This window comes from Marmota flaviventris, chromosome 15, assembly GCF_047511675.1.
Source record: "Marmota flaviventris isolate mMarFla1 chromosome 15, mMarFla1.hap1, whole genome shotgun sequence".
Classification (NCBI taxonomy): Eukaryota; Metazoa; Chordata; class Mammalia; order Rodentia; family Sciuridae; genus Marmota; species Marmota flaviventris.
In genome coordinates, this window is record NC_092512.1 from 77,351,721 (window position 1) to 77,366,744 (window position 15,024).

The 15,024-nt window shown below is 36.8% G+C and overlaps 1 pseudogene; it reads right to left on the bottom strand.

Annotated features, from left to right (window-relative positions):
* Positions 1 to 1,476: 1,476 nt before the first annotated feature.
* On the bottom strand, positions 1,477 to 14,732 carry LOC139702077 (etoposide-induced protein 2.4-like; annotated as a pseudogene).
* Positions 14,733 to 15,024: the final 292 nt, after the last annotated feature.

The following is a 15,024-nucleotide window of genomic DNA, read 5'->3' on the forward strand; positions in this document are numbered from 1 at the left end:
AAGCCCTACTGTTCACAGCCAACCAGCAAGCCTTTTCTGAATCCACACTGCTTATGCATAATAAACAATAATTATTCATGATGGCCCGAGCTTCTTTTTTAAAAATTTTTTCAATGAATTCATAAATTACAGAGTATGAAAACTGTCTGGCCCAGTGCCTGACACATAATAGGTATTCAGCAAATGCTAATTATTTCCCTACTCTTGCTGTCAGTTATCACAAGCTTTCTAGCCTTCGTTTGTTTAAATAAATATTTTAGATAAATTTATGTTTTCAATATTTCTTCCTGTACTGTATATTTTTGGCTTCTTCAGTCAAAGGTTTTCCGGCTTGTTCTTGACCTTCAATTATCCCTTGAAGACTCTTTTTTTTTTTTTTTTTTTGCCATTTTGGTATTAAGTTCATTAGTCTACATATTTTGAAAACTTCCATACAATTATATTTTCTGCCGCTTCCTCTTTTTATACTTTTAGCTTTGATTCATGCTTCTTAATTTTTTTTGGTGGGGGGAGCTTTAATTCTCTTTCAGCAAGTACCAATGAAGTAGATCTTGAAGTATCAGAGCCATTGACTGTGTTTTATAAGAATTTAATGTATTTAAGTTACTTTTGTTGAACATTATAGGAAGACTTGGAACTTCCTAAATTTTAAGTTTTCTTTTGACAAGCAGCTCAGATATAATTGTGACTTTTAAAATGTACAGTTGTATCAGGCACAGTGGCACACCCCAATGGTTCAGGAGGCTGGGGCAGGAGAGTCACAGGTTTGAAGCCAACCTCAGCAACTTAGAAAGACCCTGTCTCAAAATATAAATATAAAATATAAAATATAAAATAGAAAAGGGCTGGGGATGTGGCTCAGTGGTTAAGGGCCCCTGAGTTCAATCCCTTGTTTAAAAAAAAAAAATTGTACAGTTGCTTTGGTATTTGCCCCTTCCCATACATAGCTTCTTAAAATTTTATAAAAACACTAACCAAACACAAGTTAGTGGATTTAGTAAGTTTACCTTTTTAGTTCCTATTCACAGCAGCCACTATTCCTTTGACATGCCAGATAGACTGTGCAGTGGCCTACAGTAAATTTCCACTCCCAGGGTTGAAAAGTTCAGGTTCTCTGGGCACTCTGTGTTGTAGTGCCACTTGTCCCAAATTTGCACCTCTCCAAAGTTGGGTTACTTTAAATGTACCAAGACAACATCATTTTCTCCTTCAAGGGGGAGGAAGAAAATCACTGTATAAACCCAGCAGACCAGGCTGTGAAGTCGTTCCTCCTCTCCCATCTCTTCATGCTTATTTCTTTATTTTTTCCAAAAGAAACCAGATCCTAATATGAATTACAAAAAAAAGAAAGAAAGAAAATAAAAATAAGATAGTGACGGCTTCTAAGAGAGTGAGCAGGGAAATTGGAGGTAATGCTTTACTTTCTGCATGCAAATTGTGTGCCTCACAGAAAATACCAAAAATCACAAGTCTACTCTACAAAATCCAGTAGCTAGAATTGCAAAATCCTTCATCCAAAAGTGGTGGACGATAGGAAGGGAAGTAGGAGGGTAAATGGCACAGGGAGAAAAGCAAAGCATGCAAATCAGTCCAGGCACAGGATATACCAGTCAGCTTTTGGTTGTTGTGACCAAAATACCTAACAAGAACAATTTAGGGGAATAAACGTTTATTCTGAGCACATCATCTCAGAGACTCAGTCCATGGTCAATCAACTCCTTTGCTCTGGGCCTTAAGAGAGGCAGAATATCATAATAGAAGGGTGTGGGGGAGAAAAGCTGTGAGTTGAGCTCTTGGCAGCTGGGGAAAGAGAGGAAGGGGCTTGGGACAGATATAACCTGAGGCTACACCCTCTCCAGCCATACCCCACTTGCCTACAATTACAACCCAGTAATCTGTTCAAATTACTAATGCATCCCATGGATTAATCACTAAGGAAGTGGCAGCTTACATAATAGAACTGTTTTTTGCCTCCAAACATTGCTGCATTTTCCAACACATGAGATCTTTGGAGGCCACTCCTAGATCCAAACCATAAAACAGGGGCTGGCAAATGCTAGGAAACAGCTGCAGAAAAACCTGTGGTACTTGCAGACTCACAGTTGTCATAAAAATCCACACATGGGTGTCAGGAATATTCTGCCGCATGAGCATCAGAAACAAAACTTCCATTTCTTTAGAGGAAAGGGATTGTGAAGAGGACCCTTGGCTTCCCTGGTGGAGAAGGAAAAGGGCCACCATAACCTTCTTGCAATCCTCATATCCCCTTCAGATGACAGGAGATGAATGCTGTGAAGGCAACTTCTCTATAGAGGCTGAGCTGCTCCAGACAGAAAACCTGGAAAGCATCTCATAGAAGTTCACTGCTTAAGAAGACCCACCAAAAAAAAAAAAAAGAGGCATAACCAGGAAAGGTTTGCCTTGCCAGAAATCTTTGCTTCATTGGTGCTTGGAATGAACCAAGGAAAGAAGATAGGGAAGACATAGCCACTGCTAATGTTTGAGGACTCCATTGCTATGAGCAAAGCCCTGAGTGAACCTAATGCAAAGTAATAAGGTCAGTTAATTCTTTTCTGTTTTATAACCTCTAGTGCATTCTAATTCCTGTATTGAAACGTAGATATTAGAAGCAGCATACAGAGTACAGAAGAGAACAATGCAGAAGATTAGCCAGCTGACCACTTAGATGAATGGGAGTGAGACAAACATTTCCTGGATGAAGAAAAGAGCCTGCACCAAAATGTTGAATTACTTGTGAGTAATTGTTGCTAACTCTTGAGAAGGAGTGAGGTTTCTTCCCTTGATACCTCCCATGCCAGACAGAACAACCACATCTTGAACCCAAATGACATTGACAACTTTGTTAGGCACAAACATTCGTAGCACCCAAAGAACACAGAAAATTGATGTAGGGAAGAATTCCAACCATGACAGAACATCTCTGTGGAGCCATGGATCACCAATAATATGTGCTGTTATGGACGGAATCACAGTGGTGAATACTTGGTGACACAAGAGGAGACTCCACCAGAGTATCCCCTATTTCAACCACAATATTGGAAAATTCCAAAAGCAATATGTGGCTCACTCTTTCTTTTTTCTGTATTCTGGGGCTTCCTGGTATACCAGAACACTACTTCTTCCACAATCCTTTTGCTTCAGCCATTTCAGCCACTGGGATTACAAAAAAAAATTTCTTTTTCAGTAAAGAAAAAATTTAAATTTTCAGATATGAATGTTTCATTATAAAAATATTACTAAGCCTTTTTTTTTTGTACTGGTGATTGAACCCAGAGGCATTTAACCACTGAGCCACATTCCCAGCCCTTTTAATTTTTTATTTAGAGACAGGGTCTTGCTAAGTTGCTTAGGGCCTTGCTAAATTGCTGAGGTTGGCTTTGAACTTGTGATCCTCCTGTTACAGCCTCTGAGCCACAATGATTACAAGCATGTACCACTGTGCCAAGCCTAAGGTTTTTTACTTAAAAAGAACTTCTAGTAATATCATTTCCTAAATAGATTGTTAATTCTTTACAGTCATAAGTGTAGGATTTCTCCTACATTTGTCTAAATTTCTTTTGTTGTACAGTTGCTGATTATTATAGGATATGTTCCAAAAGCTCTGAAACTTGTGTTTGTGAAAAACTCAATAGCAATGAGCCTTTCAGTAATGTAAACATGGTTGCAAATTTGGATTTTCCATTGAAAGAAACATGCTTTTCCTGATTCTATTTCATGCGGGAGGATCTTATACCATAAGATGACTCTGAAGTAGGGTGGCATTATTCTGCTGCTGTCAACTTCTGAGATCAAGGCTCTACAAGCATTGCAAACATCAGCAGACTCAGTTTAAGCATGGTGTACCTCAGGAAGCCCACAGTGAAGAAATGCTTTGTCTACCTCATTGTAAAACAGTGAGACTGACACCCCAGTGGGCTGTGTGGCACTCAGCCCAGGTCTCTCTAGACCCTTATTTCAGAAAGTCACCTCTGTGTCCAGCCTGAGCTCTTTAGCTGGAAGCAGTACATAAGTACTGGCAGGAATTTTGGCCTGAAACCAGGAGGTTGTCATAAAATTTATCTCTTCTTTGGCAACATACAAATGAATTTGGCTAAAAAGTGTTTTTTAAAATCTCTTTTCCTGTCTGTGGTTAGTAGAGAAGTGATGGAAAAGAAAGAGCAGAGATACCTATGTTTCTGAAACTTTGGCAATTTATTTACTTGTAAAGTGAGCTGTAAGACCTCATAGCATTGTCTAGATACCTATTTTGGGAAATGACTTTGTGAAATTTAAATTTAAATATTAAATAAAAGCAAATAAATATGCTATTTTAAAATCTTTTTTTAGGAATTTCTTATTTGTTCTTTTGGTTATACATGACAGTAGAATGTATTTTGACATCATATAGACATGGAGTATAACTTCCCATTCTTGTGATTGTACATGATGTGGAGTTACAATGGTCGTGAATTCATATATGAACATAGGAAAGTTATGTCTAATTGATTCTTCAGTCTTTCCGTCCCATCCCCACTCCCTTCCTGCACCCTCCTTGTTCAATACAGTGAACCTATTGTGAATCAGCATCCAAACATCAGAGAATATCAGCCTTTGTTTTTTGGGGGATTGGCTTATTTCACATAGCTTGACAGGCTCCAATTCCATCCACTTACTGGCAAATGTCATAATTTTATTCTTCTTTATGGCTGGCTAATATTATTGTGTGTATATAACATATTTTTTTTATCCATTCATTTGTTGAATAGTACTTAGGTTGGTTCCATAGCTTAGCTACTGTGAATTGAGCTGCTATGAACATTGATGTGGCTGCATCACTATGGTACACTGATTTTAAGTCATTTAAGCATGTGGTGAGGAGTGGGATAAATGGGTCAAATGGTGATTCCATTCCAGGTCTTCTAAGGAATCTCCATTCTGCTTTCTAGAGTGGTTGCACCAGTTTGCAGTCCCACCGGCAATGTATGAGTGTACCTTTTCCCCACATCCTCACCAACATTCATTGTTACTTATATTCTTGATAATTGCCATTATGACTGGAGTGAAATGAAATCTCAGTGTAGTTTTAATTTGCATTTCTGTAATTGCTAGTGATGTTGAACATTAGCTAAGTTATGCAACCAAACTATATGCACATCACTAGATGCATGGATAAGAAATTTTGGTATATGTACACAATGGAATATTACTCAGCCATAAAGATAAATGACTTTATGGCATTTGCCAATAAATCGATGGATCTGGAGACTATTATGCTACATGAAATAAGCCAATCCCCCAAAGCCAAAGGTTGAATGTTTTCACTGATATGTGGAAGCTAAACCACAATAGAGGGGGGAGGGAAAGAAGTTCAATAGATTATACAAGGGGGAATAAAAGGAAACAATGATAGGAAAAACAGTAGAATAAATCTAACATGATTTTCCTATATGCACATATACAAATACCTAAGGAACTCTACCATCATGTCCACCCACAAGAATTGGGACCTAATTAGAATAAGATATAGTCATGCTTGTTAATATCACCAAAATGGATTCTACTGTCTTGTATAACTGAGAAGAACCAATAAAAAATTGCCAATTAAAAGCAAAACAAAACAAAAAAGAATCATATAGTGCTTATGCAGGCATATATTTGCCCTTGTAGCTGTTTTAAAACATTCATTTTTCAAATGTTTAAACATAAATTACTTTCTAAATTGAGGAACACTGAGTATCCCTTGAACATTATTAGCCTCTTGCAATACAAGTTTCTAATCAAAGAATATTTCCTGCAGCCTTTCTTTGAACATGCTATCAAATCTGACTATAATTCCTACTCCAATGACTTCCAAAGGAATTCTTTATAACAGTTGGAAAGCTATTATAATGACATCATTACAAATAGATGGGAGAGCTAAATAGAAGTGAAGGTGATTCCAAAAATAAGCACTTTTTGAAGCAATCTGAAGCTTAAGAGTGGAGTTCATACAGCTTTTATTTTTTATCATCACCTTCCACTTGTCTTATTCTTTTGTTTTCCATCCCAAGCCAATATTATTACTGCAAAGGCAATACTAGGCAAAGAACTTTAGCTTGTATACCTTTTATTTGAATGAAATTCTGAAAAGGGTTATTAAAGATGAGTTTGAAGGAAGTCAAACTATCTATAATCTGAAATCATCAGATATTTGGATTGGGGGGTATGTTTGATGCTAATTAATTTGTGACTCCTGACTGTGCCAGCACAGCTCATACGAGGTAGAGTAATTCTTTATTCAGATAGGTTTTTAAGATTTTTTTAAAAACATGGGTTTGCAAGATAGCAGAATAGAGGAGGTTGATTTCCTAGTTGCTCTGTGGTGTGAAACCAAGAAAGCACACAGGCAGCTTCTCAGCAAGGTGGTTGAACAAAAAGGCAGGGGAGGGGGGATTTACTGGAATTTAAAACTGGATATTTCAAGCAGAATGGGGATTCAGGAGGGCCAGAGCCCTCCCTCCACAAGTAAATTAGGGTGATAAGGAATTTCAGGGAACCTACATTTTTAAGAGGCCTGAGGCTTGTCTGGGTATGGAGCATTTACAGAGTAAGGACAGTGCATGACTAAAAAGTGTGCTGCAAATATCCTCATGGAAGTAAGAAGCCACCATCCCTCCAGGCAGCATGCAGAGAACAAAGGATGAACCATTTCACAGCTGTGGTGTGGAGGCTGGCAGCTAATGGAGCTGACTCCTGGCAAACCAGAGTTTGGCCTTAAATACAGGCCCAGTAAACACACAGCATGACACAGAGTGTGCTTCTGTGACCAGGAGAAGATAAAACATGGAGAGAAGTTTACACAGAGGACAACTGATTGTGGAAACCAACCCAGACCTCCCCTTCTCCCTCCAATCCAGCTGCTTGCAAAACCATCTGGGAGAGACATGTCTGGCTATGAACTCAGAAAGGCAAGGGTGGGAGAGAGAGAGTTTGGAGACTGAATCCAAGACCAGGAAATGTGGGGTCTGCAGATGACACAAAAGACTAAAAATGGAAGCCTCCACCACACAGTGGAATGCAGGGAAGGTCTCCAGGATACAGTCTTCCAGCATGAGCCAGAAATTACTGGGCCCTAGAGGTGCACTGATTTAAAATCTCCAGATGAATTAGTATTCAGCAAAGAGCCTGGTGCCCACCTAAGCCTAAATCCTGCCTCCTGGAATTCTACCTACAGGATTACCTCCCTAACTCCAGCAATCCAAAGGGTGTAGTATATTGTGCCAGTTGACACCACCTAAAACTGCTGAGAGGAGAAGCTGAGAATCATTTGAACTCCAACAGAAAGAATTTTTTAACATTTCATCAAGTTCTCTCTCTCTCTCTCTCTCTCTCTCTCTCTCTCTCTCTCTCTCTCTCCCTCTCTCCCTCTCTCCCTCTCTCCCTCTCTCTCTCTCTGTTTTTGGTTTTCTTTGTGTGTTTTGAGTTTCTTTTTCTCTGTTTAAATTGTGACCTGTGGTACATGGACATTTATACATACTCATATTTGGGATTTTCCTCATTTCTAGAATTTTGGAAGCTGATTATTTTTTATGGATCAGATTTTTGAGGACTAGGATATTTTGATTAGAATATTTTAGTTTTCTTTTGTATTTTTTTATTAGTATTTTTTATTTTTTAAATTTTTACTTTATATATATTTTTCTCTTACCTATTTCCCTTGATTATTTTTTCTTTTCTTCCACTAATAGCCAACCTCTATTGTTCTTTCACTATTCCTTTAATTTTATACTTCTTTCTTCTCTCTTCCTCCCTCATAACCATCACATTCCATATCACTTCTGTTGTCTCCCTTTCCACTATTTAAGACTGTAAACTTCCTGTTTTTATTGTAGGCAATAATTGATCATATCATTTCTGTTTATTGTGATAATTAACATTGTAGCTGTCATATTAGGGACTATTTGGTTTAATGCTGTATATTGTTTTATTGTTTGTACTGGTTGCTGTTATTATTTATCTCCCCCTAAATAGTGAGGTACTATAGGGTAGAAACTCTACTATCTCAGATCCATACTGTTAGATGGGTAGACACACAAAAACATAAAAATACAAGGGAACAAGTCAATCCGAATAAACCAAGATACTCTAATAACAAAATCCACCACCCTGGATGAAATGTCAGGGAAGAAGTGTAGAATGTACATAGTTAAAATAATCTGTAAAGTAAAGGACAGTAAATGAAGTAAAATTAGAGAAAATACTGGAAGTGAAAGATCACTTCAATAAAGAAATGGAGATTCTGTCTTCATTATCTGTTGTTCTGTCTTCCAATGATCTAGTGCATTGATGATGCTTTCTATTGAGTTTTTTATTTCGTTTATTGTTTTCTTCATTACAAGGATTTCTAATATTTTTTCAGAATCTCTCTCTCTTTTTTTAAAAGTAATATTTTGCTACTCATATTTTCTCCATTATCTCTTTGTTGGTGTGATAAATGATTATTTGCTCTCTTATCTCTTTGTTGGAGTGATCAATTTTTGCCTGTATTTGCTCATTTAGGTCATTCTTTAATTCACAGATCATTTTAATTATGTACATTCTGAACTACTTCTCTGACATTTCATCTACTACGCTGTCCATGGATTCAGTTATTGTAGTATCTGGTTTGTTTGGGCCCTTTCTTCCCTTATTTTTTCATTTTGCCTATGTGTCTTCCTTTCCAGCAGTGTGAATCTGTGCCACAAGAGAGAGGAATCAGATCACATTTAGGAGCAGACCAATTCATATCTCAACAGATTTTTCAACCCAGACCCTCAAAGCCAGGAGATTCTGGAACAACATATACTAAGCTATGAAAGAAAATGGATGCCAATCAGGAATCTTATAGCCATCAAAATTAAGCTTCAGATTTGATGATGAAATAAAAATCTTCCATGATAAGCAAACGTTAAAATAATTCATAATTAGAAGGTGTGCACTACAAAACAGTCAGTAAGATATTTAATGAAGAAGAAACAAAAAATAAAAGTGAAAACAATAAAAAAGAGAGTAACTACATTAAAAGAACGGTGAATCAATGGAGACACTGATTCAAATTAAAAGCCGGAAATAAATCAAATGACAGGGAATAAAAATCATATCTCAATAGTAACATTGAATGTAAATGACCTGAACTCATCAATCAAAGGACATAGACTGGCAGATTGAGTCAAAACAAGATCCAAAAATATACTGTCTCCAAAAGACTCGCCTCATAGTCAAAGATATCCACAGACTGAAGGAAAAAGGAAGGGAAAAAAACTTATTCACATGGATCTTGAAAACAAGCAGGCACTTCTATCCTCATATCAAATAAAGTGGATTAATCTGAAAGCAATTGATTTATTGGTCTTGCTACTTTGCTGAATTCATTTATTATTTCTAGAAGTTTACTGGTGGGTTTTTTTGTGTATTCTAGATATAGAATCATGACATTGGCCAAGATAGTTTGAGCTCCTCTTTTCCTATTATATCCCTTTAATTTGTTTCTTTTACCTAATTGCTCTTGCTAGTATTTCAAGGACTTTGTTGAACAGAATCAGTGAAAGTGGGAACCCTTGCCTTGTTCAAGTTTTTAGAGGGAATGCTTTCAGTTTTCTCTGTTTAGAATGATTTTGGTCTTAGGTTTTTCATATATACCTTTTACAATGTTGAGGCATGTTTCTTCTATCCCTAGTTTTTCCAGTGTTCTAAATATGATTGGATGTTGTATTTTGTCAAATTATTCTCTGCATCTATTGAGATAGTCATGTGGTTCTTGTCTTTAAGTCTATTCATGTAAGGTATTACATTTATTGATTTCTATATGTTGAAATAACCTTGCACCCTGTAGATGAAACCATTTTGATCCTAGTGCACTATCTTTTTAATGTGTTTTGTGTGCAATTTGCTGGTATTTTATCAAGATTTTTGCATCTATGTTCTGCAGGGATAGTGGTCTAAAGCTTTCTTTTCTTGATGTGTCTTTACTTGGTTTTGACATCAGGGTGATGTTAGCTTCATAGAGTGTATGTGGAAGAGTTACCTCCTTTTCTATTTGAGGAAGAATAATTTGAGGAGGATTAATGTTAGTTCTTCTTAAGGTTTGGTAGGACTCTACCAAGAATCCATCCAGGGGCTGGGTATATAGTTCAGTTGGTAGAGTGCTTGCCTTGCATATACAAGGCCCTGGGTTCAATCCCCAGCATAACAAAAACAAAACAAAATAAAGTGCAAGACAGAAAAAAATGGATTAAAAGAAAAGAAAAAGAAAAAGAATCTATCGGGTCCTGACTTTTTCTTTGTTGGTAAGCTTTTGATGGCGTCCTTAGTTTCATTACTTGAATTTAATCTCTTTAAATTTTCTGTATCCTCCTGGTTCAACTGAGTAGATTGTATGTGTCTATGTATTTGTAAATATTTTCAAGATTTTAAAGATTAGTGGAGTATAAATTTTCATAAAGTCTCAGAGATTTTGGTATGTTGTATTACTATTCTCAGTTGCTTCTAAGTATTTTTTATTTTATCCCTGATTTCTTCTGTCCACTCACCATTCCGAAGTCTTCAGGTGTTAGTTTCTACTTTTTGTGTTATCATTGATTTCTAATATCATTACATTATTATCTGATAGTATGAAGAGTATTATCTCTCTATTTTTGAATTCACTAAGAGATGCTTTGTGGCCTAAAATATGGTTTATTTTAGAAAATGTTCCACATGCTGCTGAGAAGAAAACATATGCAGCCATTAATGGATGAAATATTTTATATGTGTCCCTTAAATCTAGATTATTGGTTGTATCTATTAGTTCTATAACTTCTTTATTTAATTTTTGTATGAATGATCTATATAGTTTTGAAAGAGCTGTATTAAATTCATCCAGTATTATTGTGTTGTGTCTATTTGATCCTTGGTATTGAAGAGGTTTGTTATTGAGGTATATAGATGTTCCGTTGTTTGGAGCATAAATATTTACAATTGTTATGACTTGTTGATGTATAATTCCCTTAAGCAGTATAAAATGTCCTTCTTTGTCCCTTCTGATTATTTTTGGTTTGAAATCTGCTTTATCTGATACAAGAATAGAAACCCCTGCTTGGTTATGGAGGACCATGAAAATGATATATTTCTTTCCATTCTTTCACCTCCAGTCTGTGGGTGTCTTTGTCTATGAGGTGAAGCTCTTGGAGACAACATATTGTTGGGTCTTGATTTTTGATCCAGTATGCAAGCCCATGTCTCCTAATTGATGAGTTTGTAATATTTACATTCAGTGTTATTATTGAAAGATAATTTTTAATTTCCTTCCATATTGATTAATTACTAGTCTTTAAATTGAATTAGATTTGCCTTTGATTGACTATTCTTCTAGTGTAGTTTCTTCTTCTGGTTTATTCTTTATTCTTCATTTCATTTTCATAGAGTATTTTACTGAGTATGTTTTGTAGTGACAGTTTTCTAGTTGTGAATTATTTTAACTCTTGTTTGTTGTAGAATATTTTTGCTTTGTCTTCAAATCTGAAGCTTAATTTTGCTGGCTATAGTATTCTTAGTTGGCCTCCATTTTCTTTCAGAGCTTGGTACACATTGCTCTAAGACTTCTTATCTTTGAGGTCTATGTTGAAAAATCAACTGAAATCCAGGTTAGATTACCTCTAAATGTGACTAATTTTTTTTTATCTTTCTGCTTTTTAAAATTATATTTTTTTTCTGTTATACATTTTTATAATAATATGTATTGTGGTGTGTCTGTTATAATTTTGTATATTTGGAATACTGTATGCCTCTTGTTTTTGATTTTCCATTTAATTCATAAGTTTTGGCAACTTTTAAAATATTATTTCATTGAAAGGATGTGCATTCCTTTAGTTTATATTTCCAAGTCTTTATCTATCCTGATGAAGATTAAGTTTGGCCCGTTCATGTTATCCCATATTTCTTGATAGTTTTGTTCATTGTCTCTTAGCATCTTTTCTCTTTAGACAGCTTTCTTTTCAAGATTATATACTTTTCTTTGAAGCCTGAAAATCTAACTTCCAAATGGTTAAGTCTGTTGATGATGCTTTCCATTGAATTTTTAATTTGGTTTATTGATTCCTTCATTTTGAGGATTTCCAATTGATTCCTCTTCAGAGTCTCTATCTCCTTATTGAAGAGATCTTTCACTTCTTATATTTTCTCTCTGATTTTATTTCTTATGTCATCTTTTATCTCATAAATAAGTTAAATTATGAATTCTCTAAATTTCTTCTCTGGCATTTCCTCAGTGAAGTCTGTTATTGCAGAATTCTGTGTTGTTTGGGATGGTTTATTCCCTTGACTTTTCATATTATTTGTGTGTCTACCCATCTATCTGGATGGATTTGAAGCTGTAGAACTCTTCCTTATAAGCTTATGGTGTCCCTGTATATTACTAGTACCTTACAAATTTCGGGTAGCCAACAACCTATGCAAACAGTATATAGCAGTAGACTATGTACTTAGTTCCTGTTTTGATGTCTACATTGTTAAGTATTACACTGAGCAGGTATGGTAAGATCAGCAATTTCCATCAGTAAAAACAGTAATCATAAATTGTGTCTGGCATAAAATCAACAATAGGTATTGCCTATGGCTTCCACTCTATTAATCATTGCTGTAGCATTGGTGGTGGAGGCAGATATCATATAAATAAATTAGTACTAAGAGCTATTAAGAATAGAGTTAAGTAAGAGGAAAGAAGAAGAGACAGGAAAGCAGAAAATTGTTTGCAATTTCAAGGGGTAAATAGAGCAAATACAGTTGTAACATAAGGTATGTTGGTAATTAGGAGGGGGAGAAAAAATAGAAGTAAAAATTTGAAGAATGAAATAAGAGAATGGAATTTGGCTGTTAGTAATAGAAAAAAAGAGAGATAGATAAGTTAAATAGAGCAGTGGAAAAGACAATATAAAACAAAATCAAAATATGCTAAACAAAAACCCTAACCCTGAAAAAAACCAGAGCCTGGAAACATAGCAACCTTCAAAACAGTGTTAGAAATGAGAAGAAAGAAACAAATACATATATGTATAGATGTTCTTGAATTAATCGGTACATTTTAAAATAAAACAAAAAAACAACAACAACAAAAGTGAAAAATCTTGGTGAAAAGTTAAGAAGTTAAGTAGTCATTTCCATTGTGGTGGACAAAATAGCCCATGAGCATGTGTTCACTGTCTGTGCCAACTGATTTTCTTTTCTTTCTTCTTGAGGTGTGAACTGAGTGTGGAAGTACAGGTTCTCAAGTTCTTCCTTTTTATTGTTTTACTCACTGAGTTGTCAGTTGGGGTTTAAAACTTCTCAACTTCCCTTCTTAGGAGACTGATATGGAGTGGGTTATGAAGAGCTGCTTGTCTTACTCCCAGGGTATGACCGCAGTTGGATTCTGTGTGGAGTTCTAGGTAGTATGAACTTAGGTTTACTGAGGTTTCAGTTGCATTCTTGCATAGGGAATTGACTGGCAGTGTTCAATCAATGTATCTCTGAGCCCCATAGATGCCAATCTACCTTAGGAGAGAGTTTCCTACAATTCTCCCTAAGGCTCCACTCATTGGATGAAGGAGCTTATTTTTGCTGCTTCTGTTGCTCTTGGATAATGCCCTTTCTAGCCTCCTGGGGTCGATCACTAAGCTACTGACGTGGTGGGCTGGGTGGCTCTCACAATGGGCAAAAGTGTGACATCTGCAGTCTATGGGAGAGATAAAGAATGTCCCTGCACTTCTGCCCTGTTCAATGTTTTATTCACTCAAATCACTTAATACAATTTCACTCTATTGGTTCCTAATCAAAGAATAAAAATCATTTATATTGGGCACTGCAATAGACATAATTCATTCAAAGCAAACACTTTTATGTTAACTTCTAAGCACTGTAAACACACTTAATCATGACAGACCTATTATAGACATTTTCTCTGTATGCTAAGACTAAGTGCTAAATTTAAAATCTTAAGTCTTAGATCTTAAGTCCATCAGACTCAGTCACTCAGACTGCAGTGAACAGATCAGGAACCGATAGAGGCTTCTCCTGGGGTGGAATGGATAGATGGATGAGGAGATGGTCATAAGGAGAAGTCTTTTTCTCACCAGAGACAAGAGGCTGCTGTAGAGTTTGAGAGTGGTGAAGATGATGCAGAGGATCAGGCAGATGAGAAGAGTTGGGGTGTCAGCCTAGGTTTTCATCAGGCTCTAAAGCTTGTGTGCATCAGCGTTGGCTGGCTGAATGTCTGATCATTTGTTCCATTATTTATACTAAATTTGGGGAGCTTCTGCTCACCCTTTGGGTCACTATCAGTAGTTACCAGGTTTCTTAGTGACTGACATCTTACATCTTAGAGAGGACATTATGGTCTTGTGGTTTACTCCCTGATACCCTTCTGGCTCTTATCAGGGTTGTGGAAAGTGACTTGCTTTTATCAAGCTATGCCCGATTGACATGTTGGAGGGCTCTGTGGCCTGCCTGGTGAGACTCCAGGTTTATTTTAAAGTGGAGTTTTAAAAGGCAGTTGCTTAGGCTAAGGCCTAAGGGCATCCTTACAGTAGCAAAGCCAATAGCTGGGCCTGGTGGTGAACAGGTAGGTCAGGTAGGCCTGTCCTTCCAGAACCAGTGGGGCAGGCTGGGCAGCCAGGTGGTCTGGGTGGTGAAGCACTGAACCTGTCAGTTAAAGGTGTGGGCTGGGTGGTGGCCCAGATGTCAGGGAAGTGGGTATCAGGCATGGTGTGTGTGTGTGTGTGTGTGTGTGTGTGTGAATCTGGAAGAGCCAGGCAAGCCAAGGGCCCTCACATCCACCTTTTCCAGTTTCTGACCCACTGCAGCTGGCCTTGTGAGCCCCTGTGAGCTGCCAGACTTACACTGTTGTGGGGAAGACAACTTGGAGAGCCAAGTTGTGTTCCCCGAGGCAAATGCCCTCAATTTCTGATTTTTCCCTGGGTTTGTTAGGCTCAGTTAAGTTTTTGCTAGGCTCAGATCAGTTCATGCAGACCCAGCCGCAAAGTCACAGATCTGGGT